The following is a 13,402-nucleotide window of genomic DNA, read 5'->3' as shown; positions in this document are numbered from 1 at the left end:
CAAGTAGGCCGCGGTTAATAAGGTGCAACATTGTACTATAAAATTTCTTTAATATTTTCAATCTATGATAAAAAGTTTTCATGAAAATTCCATGAGAAATCTATTTAACAAAAATATTTTGAATAACTCGCCCCATTCCACTTTTAATAAAAATAACAGTGAATTCATAAAAATAACGGTTTTATTTAAATGTTTTCTTTTTTATTTTAATTAGATTTTATCTAATGTTGGCTTTCAAGGTCCTTATTATATTTAAATGTAAATAAAAGAACTTATTTCATTTCATTCATAAGTTAAATCAAATTAGTAACTAACAAGGGTTTTGGAATTTTTTCTAAGAATAAAATTGGTTTACAAATTTTTGTTGGACTGAAAATTTACAAAAATGCCACCAAATGCGAATACGAACGCGAATCACGCGAAATTGTAGGTTCGACTTACTATGGCGTCATATTCATCGTTGCAAAGGTTTTTGAAACATCTATCATTATATATCTATATTGTCTATATTAATGACTTAGTAATACAAAATCTATAAGGACATTTCTTCAGTGTTAAAATCAAAAAATAAAAACGCTCTGATGTGTTTTTATACGCTGTTTCTAATTTCCGAATGATTCGAATTTTCGAGAATTTTAAAATCGATCCATCGCCAGATTTTAGTCGTTTACTATAGAATATTTTGGAACTTGAAGGCAGAGAAGAAAGCCGATTCAAAAATTTCGGCGGCGGCTTATGAGCAACACTATTCGATTAAACGAATTGAATTTTAAATTGAAAATACAACCACGAATTTTGTGTACAGAAATATAAAAAACAAACAAAACATAACAATTCAACCAAAAAATAATAGCAAATATGGTATTTGAGATCCTTTTTGTATACACATTTGAGTTTTTTTTAGGATTTTAGTGAGATCTTCTGAAATAATTTTTTTAAAAAAGAATATAATTTAATATTTTTCCTTTTAAACGTTTTTGTTTCTTTAGATTTAATAAAAATTGATTTGGAAAAAACTCTCTCGCTGATTGTAGATGTTGGAGAAATCGAAAGCATGATAAAAAATATCCAATATCTCAGTTTTTTTTTAGTTTTTTCTAAGCATATCAAATCTTTCGTTATACCATTGGTGGGTGTCCTTTTTGGATTGTTTTAGATATTGAATACTTTTGATAGTTTCGTTTAATTTCGTTAAGCAAACAAAGTTTCAAATACATGTAAATTAAATAAGTCAGTTGTCATTCTCACTAAAAATTTTTCTTGGATGTTCGAAAAAATATATAATTTTAATTTGAAATTTGTATTTGAATTGAAATGGAAAAATAAATACAATAAAATAGGTATGTTAAAGTGCAAAAAAAAAGGAATTTCGGTTAATCGGTTAATCGACACAAATTAATCGGTTTATTTGTTATTTGAAAATCGGCAATTTTAAATTATTCGAACAGTTAACCGTCCAAAATTAATCGGTTAACCGATTAACGGTTAATCGATTGAATACTCTAATAAATACTGAAATAAAAATATTTTTATTTATTTAAAATTAATTACAAAACCAATAAATCAAAAAACAAGTTATTTCTTTTGGAAAAAATATGACTTTAATGAAAAAAGTAATAATTGTTACGGTTCCTGACAATAATAGATGTGTTCAGATTTTATATGTATATCTTAATTAAGCTTCACACAAAACAGTAAAAATAAGATAAATACATATATATGGTAACACTGCCGCTAATTCAATTAAATACCGATTTTCGTTAGTATTCACTGATATTAAAAAAGAACCAAAAATTAATTAAATAATAAATTTGTAACTTAATATTAAATAAAATACGATAGAACAAAATGGGAATCGGCTAGCAATTTAGCCGACAACCAGCCGAATAATTCGGCGGCGGCGTGGCTTGTTGAAAAAATTCGGCTGAGCGGCTAGCCGTCAGCTGCGCCGATACGGCTTGCTTCTCTGCTTGAAGGACATTTAGATCCTTATATAGCATACAAATCATGAAAAGGGCAAAAAAAAATTATTTGGAACTTGAAGGACATTTAGATACTTATTTATATAGCATACAAATAAATGGCAAAAAAAATTATAAAATTGTAAGCGAATTAAAAATTATCTATATTTAATTCGCTATATTTAGCAAAATTTCAATTCTAATGAAATATGCCTCGTTTCATTTTAAATAAAAATAATAATTTCAGAAATCTAACAGAAGGAATTTTTAAAAATCATACGTTTTTAAATTTAGATTGAAAAAATTTGTTTGTCACAACTTCCAGAATATCTCTGTAACTATTGAGCAGATTAAAAAAAATAATGTGGAGGTAATTTCGGTCATATGAATTTTTTTAAAGGTATTCAGTCCAATTATGAAAAAAATTCCCTGGGAGTTTTTTTCCCTTTTCTCATTTTGCCTATTCAAATTCTATGTTAAAAAAAAGAAAAGGAAAAAAACTCCCGGGGATTTTTTTTTCATAATTGGGCTGATTATCTCTAGAACGCCAGAACCAATTCAAAAAGTAATTTATAGGCTTAGAACTGTTTTTTGACATGTGTCTATTGTAAATGTGTTATTTAGTGTTATTTATGACACCTACTTACCTTTTTTGCTTTCAATTTGAAATCGTTCAGTGGCGTAAAATGCAACAAATTAATTCGTTTGTATGTGCATACGGTTATTTAAAAAGAATTTCCTCTTTTTAATAATTTTTTAAATTCAATATTTATTTGAATTGAACAATTTCTTTGTTTTAAACGATCAAATTGTTTATAAAATATTTGTTGTTCACTTGTGATATAAAAACAACAAAAACAACAGTGTTACACTTCCTTGTAAAGTATTACAACAAATGTGAATTGTATTTATTACATAGAAATAAAACAGAGTTATTGTAATATTTTTAAACTAAGTAGTAACTGAGTACGAGTACGAGTATATTGTATATTTATTTATGTTTATTTATGAATTTATTTTGTTTTCTTTAGTTTTTGTTATATTTTTTTTAACTCGTTTTAGGAATATTTAATTAAATTCATTTAATATACATACGTCCGTACATTTATTTATAGGTAAGTATTTTTTTTTAAGGTGGATTACTTTTTTTCACTTTCAACGAATCATACGAACGAATTCAATATTCCATGCAACAATAATTTTACATACACGTTAACAATTTCAAGCGTAACATTTTCAAAACTGAAAAATTAAAACACTTCTTTTTGGTCTAATTGGAAAAAATGTATCAATCGATCGATGTTAATCCAAAAAAATTCAAAACTGTATTAAAAAAGGCAAATATATGTATAATGTAATTAAAAGGCTCTTGACAAGGCACTGAGTTCCAATAGTTACAACGACGAACTAACTTTTTGATTTAGATTTGTGGTTATTTATATCCGTTGCAGCACTTGGCCCAACCGATTAAATGAATGAACGAATGGATACTTGTAGTATGTTGTTGTGCTGTCTGTGCGCAAGCGCAAAAATCATTCGCAGCTCTGCAGCATTGTGTTGGAAACATCAAATACCGGCACTCATTCATTCACTCACTCACTCACAACCAGTAATCCGTTTCTTTTTGTTTTGGTTTGGTTATCTTTTAACTGTGTATGTTTTTTTTTTGTTTTTTTTATGAATTCACTGAATTCAACAGGAGCCATCAATGAAAAATACTTCGAGTACAGATACATAGTATGAACATAAATACTCGTAACCAATACATTGAATAAAACAAACAATTAAAAACGTAACACAGTTAACACAGATTCTTGTGAGCAATTGAGATCTAGCCGTATGAATATTTTGGCCAGCACTGTAAAAGAGCTTTACGGACTTGCAATCTATAGGGAGTTTGGATGTGTGTATGCGCAAGAGAGTAAGCTTTGTTCATGATTCTGTTTACTTTGCAATTTTGTTTTTAATAAAGAATTTAACATTTTTTGTAAATGTCGGTAATTTTTACATTAAAATAGTTTTAATTACACACACTACTAAACTTACTGCTAAATAAAGTTTTCACACAGAATTTTGTTAGAGTTTTTTTTCCTACATGCCATACCAACTTACCTTAATGCAATTGTTTGTTACAAAAAATTAATATAAACTCGTTTCTTTTGCGGTTCCATTTCGGCCCATTATCTATTGACCCCATACACAAGGGATGTTTAATTTGCTGTATACATACTTATTACACAGGGCAACAAAATCGAAAAAATTTTGGAGGCTTTTTAAACCACTACACAATTTTATGTATTGTGGTTCCAGTAGTACAAAAATGGTAAAATTTTTTAAAATTTTTTTTTTTCTAAAATTGTGAATTTTTTTTAAATGTTTCTCCACATATTTATGTTAACTCAAAAAGGGTTAGTCCGATATTATTGAAGTGTTTTAAAAAACACATGAAAAATTGAAAACGGCAGAACTTGTTTAGGTTTATTACTTTGTCGCAAAGCATGTAAAATGTACACTCGAAGTACACGCTTGTACGCACACACAATTTTCTGAAAATAAGAGAATTCACTTAATTGTGAATAAATTCGAAAATAATCCATCGATTTTTATGATCGATATCTCATTTTGTTCCTATTACATGTGGCTTTGCGATAAAGCAATAAATCTAAACAATTTTTGCTGTTTTTGCTGTTTTCGATTTTTCATGATTTTTTTAAAACAAAAAAATTGGATATTTTTACATAAAAAATATATTTTTTGCTTCAATTTGTTATTATAACTCCGAAACTACTGAGCCGATTAAAACGCAACATATATAAAGAGATTAACGATTATGTAAATTTTTTAAGTTTACTTCAATAATATCGGACTAACCCTTTTTGCATCAAATCTATATTGTGGAATTATCTAAAATTTTAAGCAAATTTAATAAATTTAAATATATATGAACATTTATTCGTTTTATTCGATTATTCTACATAAAATTGTTCGAATTATTCGTTATTCGAAAATGGCCATTTTTAAATTATTCGAATAATTATTCGTAAGAAATTGTTCGATTAATCGAACGATCATTAGTCGAATGAATACCCTGCTCAAAAGTGAGTAAACACCACAAATTATTTGATTTTTTTTAAGATAATGAAAACCTAAAATCGTATTCATCGATTAAAATTTAAAAGTTTCGGTTTGTTGATTTAAGTCGGACTATAATGATTTTCATGATCTTAAAAAATTCACTGGTGTTTACTCCATTTTGAGGCTCTCTGTATATGAAGTTATTCATTCAATTACACAAACCATGCATGACGGCACAAAGTGGTTTAGAAACTTTTTTATTGGAAATAATTCAGTATCTTAGGAACTATTGGAGATATTGTTACGAAATTCCATATGGTTTGAGCTGAGGTGTTTTTGAGTTGATTTACGTTTGTTCAGCTTCCTACCGCTAATGGGGGCCAGTGCGTAGCCCCTCAAAGTTGGTCACCTCGAAGTCTGGTTATGCCTTAACTAATAGTTATACTGTCGGTTAAAATTATTTTTATATGAAAACTGTCAGTATAACTATTAGCTAACATATAACCAGACTTCGTGTTACTGGGAGTAAATAAAATAAAAACAATAGTTAATAATAGTTATCTCTTGCCTATAAAAAGTTGTACGCATCCAAAGTTACAACTTGTAAAAAGGGCCGTATTTTTTACGTTTTGTCCCAAAAAAAGCCCATATATTTTTTTCTTTTGTAGAAAAAAAATTTCTTCGGGACTATATAGAATTTTTATATGACAAATTTGTTAAAGGGGCAAGGTTTGTGGAACTTCTGAGGAGTAAATAAAGGATTTTTATATAAGTATTTGATATTGTTGAAAACCTTAGGACTTGAGGATTGATATTTTAGTAAAATTAAATAATTTTAAAACTAAAAAAATTACAATATGGTGATTTTCCACAAATAAAAATATAAAATTTGAATTAATGTAAAATTTTAACAATATAGACTCATGTCCTTAAATCAATGGCATTAGACTTTTTCACATTTTTTATTTTCAAATACCGAAACCATATGAAATTTCGTAAGAATATCTCCAGTAGTTCCCTAGATACTGAATTATTTCCAAAAAAAAAGTTTCTAAACCACTGTGCGGCACTGGTATCATAATTAGAGACCGATTGAGACACTACGCCCTAAATGAGCATTATATGCAAGCAACATCTATTCGTCTTGAAATCCCAACTGAAGAATAAACTTTGAATTTTTTATATTCTCGATGAATCCCAGAGGTAGACAGCTGTACAAAGTTCTAGTTGATCGCAAAAATAGCTTAGATTTCGTGAAATCCAACTTTTTGACCAACTGATCCTAGATAAATTCGTGATCTTAATAGACTTCACCATATCTAGGAATATTAGTCGAAATTCAATATCCACAGAAATATATTATAATACGTATATCTTCTGACCATTCTCTCCTGTAATAGATACTTAATGCGAAATATGTATCTAACATGCCAAGATTTTCTAAGAACACTTTGTACTTTAAAACAAATTTGCTAAAATATAGGAAATATATCAGTAGTCATATCCACATAAATCCTAATTTACAGTGTGAAAAATATTTAGATAAAAATGTAAGTGACTTTATGTCATTGATAACTTCGGATCTGGAACATCCTAATCCCTACAACACCTAATATGTACGTTTATTTCAAATTCGGATTTAGAAGATAATGGTATCAAAGCCGCAAAGCTGAGGCTGTCCACAGCAGTACGGAGACTTCATTTAGAAGAGAATCGCATAAACAGAGAAATGAGAAATCACAAATTTCTTCCTTTAGAAGGCAAATTAAGCCACCGGTACACAGTGGAGCAAAATCAAAACATAAATCTGCCATTTCTAATTAGCTGATCCGATTAGCATGAAATTTCACTCAGACGTAGCAGAGAAGTTTTCGAGTTTGAAGAAGTACCCCAAATATATCTCAGTTTGTCTAAAATATTTTCTTAATATATTCTTAAAGCTACATAGAGAACATAGTAGAATGTGCTAATAGAAAGTTTTCCAAATAATAATGATACTAAAACCGGGTAAATATTTAACCATATTTATATAGACCTATTAGCCTACTTCCTTATTTATGGAAGATATTCGTGAAAATATTCCCCCATTATCCCAGTTTGGTACCATTGAACAGACAACAATTTAACTGGAGAATGAGTAAAAGTAAGCTGTTACATCCGCTCTAAGAAGATGAAATTGTCTATCGGTCACACTAAAAAATGTTAATATACCGCATTCTGATTGTGTCCCATAGCTTGGTACTCATCTAGATATACGGCGTACTTAAGCATTGACTATAATGTCAATTTGGACGTATGGAATTCAATTAAGCTACATATGAAATGAAAACACCCACCACAATAGTAATAACACGGGTGACCTAAACGTTCAGACATATATCCAATTAGAGTTTCGTGTTCGGTTTTAATCGAAACCGAAACCGCGGTTTTTAAGGCCTAAAACCGAAACCGACTTTTAATCTATTTTCAGTAGAAAAATTCAAAATTTAGAAATGAGAAACAAACCTTATCATCCAAAGATTCATCCAAGTATTTCCTGACAATTAAAATTCAAATGACTGTTTATTTATTTAATTTAAAAAAATGAATGCAAAGTATTTTTAACAAATACTTAGTTGTTTTCAAATATGTAATAAAAGTATGGAATACTGGTTGATCCGGTGCGCTTCGCCATCCCAATTAGAAGAATTGGGATGGCGAAGTTTCCCTTTGTGAATTAATAATTCAGGATAACATGTCCCTAGTTTCAAGTTTATTGGTTCATTGTAATATGGATTTTAGTTCATTCGAAACGTATTATTTGAATTAAAAAAGTACCATAAAGACCCACATTTTCTATTCCCACTGAGCATCATGAATGCCTAATTTCATATTTCTGGGCCCATTATTATTGAAAATGCAAAAGAAATGTACCACTAAAGTCACCTTTGGCGAATTCTAACTCATTCAGAATTATGTGTGTCTAATTTTTAGGTTTATTATAAAATATTCCAAAAGTACTATTACAATAAGGAAATAGTACTATTGCCAACTATTATGTACATAAGTAAAATAATTTAATATAATAAAACGTACAATTAGAAGATAAAGTACCAATTTTCCACAATTGAACCCCCATCAAGTTTGAAATCAAAGTGAAATAGGTTCAATATTATAGAAAATTCAAAAAGTACCATTTTGAAGAACGAAAAAGTTGATAAAAATGGCATTCTGCTGTTTTACAAAACAGTCCTATATTCAAAACCCACTATCTTTGATATTCTCGAAAATTACTTTTTGATAGTAAAATGTTCAGTAAAACAGTACTCATCTATGGTGTGAATTTCTTACAAACATATTGGCCCATAATCATAGTCAGAAATAAAGAATACTTTAAGAGAATTAAACTCGACTTTACTCAAGAGTGGACTTTAGGTCTATCATAGACAAGTTAAAGTATACTTCTGACGTTGAAGTCGACTTTAAATATAAAACTAGCTGAAGCTGTTATTAACTCGTTTAACAACAGCATCAGCTGTTCTTCACCAAGTAAAACAGTTCGGCAGAATGTAAAAAATGTTTAAGTTACAAGATATTGGTAGAGATTTTGCAATTATTGCACAGTTATCAATAAAATTAGTACCAAAATATTCTAATTATGATATTCATCTTATATATTTCATTTTTCCACAACAAACAATTTTTTTTCTTTAGTTGTCCCGGTTACTTTTATTGTTTACCTTTTTGGTTTTTTTTTTAATTTTGTATGTCAGCTGTTCAGCGTTGCCACTTGTCTGTATTTTGTTATATATTGTATGAAAACATTTTCTACATTTGCGGTGGCACCCAGTTAAAGTCGGTTCAATTTAAAACATACTTTAATTTTGACTATAGTTGCAAAATAATTAAAAGCAGGTTTTTATTTTAAAGTTGTTTCTAAAAAGAACCGACTTTAGTGTTTGACTATGATTATGGGCCATTGTCTTTTGCTGTTTTATTTGCATTTTTGTTATTTCTCTATGTTATACAATTAATTTTTTCCGAATGCAAAAGACTCTATCTTTTCAAATAATTTTTTGGAATAATTTCTTCTTGCAATTCATGTTTTCTTACTAATTTTTGAATGCTGAACATGAATTTTACATTTTTCAATCATTTACAAAAATTAATTACCATGAAAACATTATCAACATTTGCTGATGACACAGCTATACTAGCCATTCGAACTACCAAGAAGCATCTGTACTTTTACAAGACCATATACTCGACATAGAAAGGTGGTTAAAACAATGGAGAATAAAAGTAAACGAGCAAAACTGTATACATCTCACTTTCACATTGCGTAGAGAATCGTGCCCTCCAATCCTAATAAATAATCATATAATACCTCAACAAACTGAAGTTAAATATGCATCTAGACCGACGTCTTACCTGGAAAAAGCATATAGATACGAAATTGACTCAAATGAAGTTAAAATTACTACAAATTTACTGGCTAATTGGTAAAAACTCGAGATTGAGTTTAGATTGCAAACTTTTGCTGTACAGCTCAATAATAAAACCCATATGGTGCTATGGAATTAAATTATGGGGCACGGCCTCAGCTTCTAATATTGAAAAAATTCAAAGATTCCAAAATAAAATATTAAGAATGATAACAGCAGCGCCCTGGTATGTGAGAAATATTAACATTCATAAGGACCTAGGTATCTTCCTGCTGAAAAATTAAATAAAAAACAAGCGGAGTCATATTTGAACAAGTTAGAAGTTCACCCTAACCCACTTGCACGAACATTAATAAGAAATAATGGCTACATCCGACTAAGAAGAAGGAATCCAACAGACCTGCGCTGATGATAGGATCTATAAATTAAACATCATTTTTCGTCCAACTGTGGTGGGACGTAAATAAAAATTAATATTTAGATTTAAGATTTGAACAATTTATTGATAGTTCACATTATTTTGTGAAGATACAATAAGTAAAATATGAAAAAAAAAATTATATAAATTTTCAGAGATAAAAAAGTTTGGTTTATTTTAGAATTTGGTATTGATGCGTGATGTTTTTGATTCCAAATGACCTAAAAAAATGATTTTCATTACTTATACAACATTGGCCATCACGTCGTGGTATGCCAAAAATTTCGCCAAAATTAGTTATATGTCTAATGTACATATGTAATGCACTAGTCTGCATTTATGTGAAAAATTGGAAAAATGTTGAAAAATTCTTGAACAACACATTTTCATTGAAGCTATTTTCAGCAAAAGTAGCATTTTAATAGTGTACACATCGCGTTTTAGTTTTCTTAACTTTGTGAAATTTCATTAATTATTTTCTTAACTTAAAGCTTTATTTTTTTTTTACTATTTTTCGTTCCCGTAGATGGCTGATATGCTGCTGGTAGTAGTAGTACGGATCGTTGGTTGTTTTGTATGAATTTCTTTTGTTTTTAAAATACTCACGCGTCAATCCTTTAGTAGCAGCTAATTAATTGTTGTATTTTAATTGAGTGCAACATGTTTTTGCTTTTAACGCTTATTGTTGTCGTCGTCATTGTGGTTATCATAGCTGCCTGTCAACTTTTCATAACTTGCTCATCAACGACATCTTGGAAAATTGTTGATTTCTTATGTCACCATGACTTTTGTAATGACCATGATGAATGTAATCTGTCGTGCGATAATATACATACATACACTGTTATTGTAATATTTTCTACAAGTTAATTACGGAAGATACCGATATAAATACGTATACGAATGTGTGCCCAGCAGTTAAGCAAGTAGTCAATGTATCCCTTAACGACAGTAATTGTCACAAATGTCTTATCACTTGGCTGACTCCATTTTATATATTTTGGTCATTTCACACGTGTGTACACTTTGTAGTGCAGACAGAATACATTTGGGTACTTTATGCATCCCAAGTATTCTAACGTGAAGACAATTGTCACTTAAGTGTCTCTAAGTAATCTGGAGTGTAGTCATTTTAAACGTTTTGTGAGTAATTCGTACAAACTGTTTTTTTTTTACAAATTGTGTTAATATAATTCTCATACAGTTTATTTTTATTTTTGCTTAAGTATACTGATATCCCATGTAACATAGCATGAAGTCAATAGTCACTTTAGTGTCTCTTAGTAACCTATGGTAAAGTCACTTCAAACTTTTTTTGTACTGCACTTTATTTTACCCACCAGAAGCGTTGACTACTTTCGATCAGCAATCCGATAGTCACATTGTAATCAAAAGGGTCAATTGACCCCCTGCTTAGGACATGCACGTGTTAAAATAACTAGTCAAGTAGCTGATCAAGTAACCAGTTACAAAGCTAGCAAGGTAACTGACGCTATGTAACCAGTATGTGAATTCAATGCGTTGCTTACTTTGGACCAGCTATTGGACAGTCCCATTGTAATCAAAATGGCTAGTCACGTGGATATTGAAGTAACTAGCTCCCACCCTAAATGATGGGTAAAATCACTAGTTCGGTACTGTCTCCTAGAACTGCTGGGTGTACATACATATGTTTGTATCTATGAGTGAATATGCTAGTTGGATATAATGTGTAAACTATACTTAAAAATGTACTTACATGCTATATACTTATATATATATGCGACAACCCTGATCCAATACGACCTCTCAAAGTCAAATGGTTTATTACATACTATGTTTAGACTGTCTCATTCGTATCCTTCTGAACAAACAAAATTTTGACAGATCATCGACCTCTTAGGCAGTCAGAGTAAAAGTTACAGTACCCTACTGCCCTAAACATACCAACTTCCCTACAAAGGGCAACCGCAAGAAAAATAAAGTCCAAAAAGATATTCTCAAATCACCAACGATGAGGAGATTCTATATTCCTTTTTTTTCTCATACCACTGTGCGGCGGAAGATTTAGTTAAATGATTTTGTACCCATATTCACTATAATACCTTTATGTAATGATAAATATTTCATTGCAATTATGGATACCCATAATAAATTTTTAATATTTCTGGGTATTCGAATGGACATAATAGTACTGGAATATATAGATGGCTAGAAAGGTCGTATCTCGTATCTTGTTTTTTTTTTTCAAAATCGGGTTTTTTAAATATTCTGGTAGACAACTCAAATAGACCTCCCTTAAAATATTCAGTTTCCTATGTTGACGAATAACAGATTTACAGTAATTATAAAAAAACCCCTAACTCATTTAAAGTGGAATGCATATTTTTTTGGTTTATATTATAACAAACTACTCTTTTAAATATATTTTTTGATATATTACACATTTTTCAATTTCACTTTCTGATATTATTGAGTTTTTTTCCTTCTCCTGTAATGTAACTAAAAGTTGAGTAAAATAAGTTATTATAACCAATATGCTCTCTATTTAAATAAGTTTATAAAATTTGGTGAAGAAATTTCAGAAAAATAAAAAACTTGCACGTTCTGATAAGTATTCGATCGTGTTCGACTGCGGTAATTAGCCCACAGTTCATTATATTTGGTTTAACCATGTTTATAATACATTCATGATAAAAATAATCCACATTCTGTACTCCAAATCGAACGTTTGGTAGTAACTGTTTGACAGTAACTGTTTGAAACAAATAAAATAAAAATTAATAAATTGTGTTCAAAAATACATACGCACTGGTTCCTCTAAAGAGCGTTAACTCAAAAATTTCCAATTTTCACTGTTTGCAAGAAATCGATGAGCAGTGGTCATATCTACTCACTGTAAAAATCTGCTATCATTTTCTCTAATCTTTCGCCAAAAAATACAGTTGTATCCGTACAGTTGTTTCATTGTAATGTATTAAAAAAATAGTTTTTTGCTTCTACTGAACATTTTTTTGAGTTGACTCTCTTTAGAGGAACCAGTGCGATATGTACATTAGACTGTACCTCAAAAACAAAATTCGCCGTACAGCCCCTAACAAAATGCAGTTCTGCAAGACATTTTCAAAAAAAAATTTATTTTTTTTGCCGAACGTCGCCTTTTTACATTTTTTGTTATATCTTTGCAATTTACAGTCGGATCTTAAAGTATTGATATATCAATGTTTTTGTCTCGGGAAGACCAATGTTTTGCTATAATGGCCATTGACCTCAAGTATATTTATCCAACAGATTTTTGTTCCTACCACCCAGAATGTCAGAAAATTTAAGCTCGCAAGAAATCATTAAACTTTTGCTAACGAAGCACAGTGGTTTAGAAACTTTTTTTTTGGAAATAATTCGGTATCTCGGGAACTATTGGAGATATTATTACAAAATTTCACATGGTTAGAGCTGAGGTGTTTTCCTAGGGGTAATACGGGCCAGTTTGTGCCCCCTCAAAGTTAGTCACCTCGGGTCTCAAAATTTTTAAAAAATCCCCAAAA

At 29.7% G+C, this 13,402-nt stretch overlaps 1 protein-coding gene across 1 annotated transcript in view; it reads right to left on the bottom strand.

The window, feature by feature from the left end:
- LOC135963256 (peroxidase) overlaps positions 1-2,770 on the bottom strand; it is a 93,140-nt gene extending 90,370 nt beyond the window's left edge. Inside the window, exon 1 of the mRNA XM_065515034.1 lies at positions 2,609-2,770. The gene's annotated coding sequence lies outside the window, so the exon portion shown is untranslated. The remainder of the gene's footprint in view (positions 1-2,608) is intronic.
- Positions 2,771-13,402: the final 10,632 nt, after the last annotated feature.

The sequence above is a fragment of the Calliphora vicina genome, chromosome 1, assembly GCF_958450345.1.
Source record: "Calliphora vicina chromosome 1, idCalVici1.1, whole genome shotgun sequence".
Taxonomy (NCBI): domain Eukaryota; kingdom Metazoa; phylum Arthropoda; class Insecta; order Diptera; family Calliphoridae; genus Calliphora; species Calliphora vicina.
The sequence above is the reverse complement of the archived record's forward strand: the minus strand, read 5'-3'. Positions and strand labels throughout refer to the sequence as shown.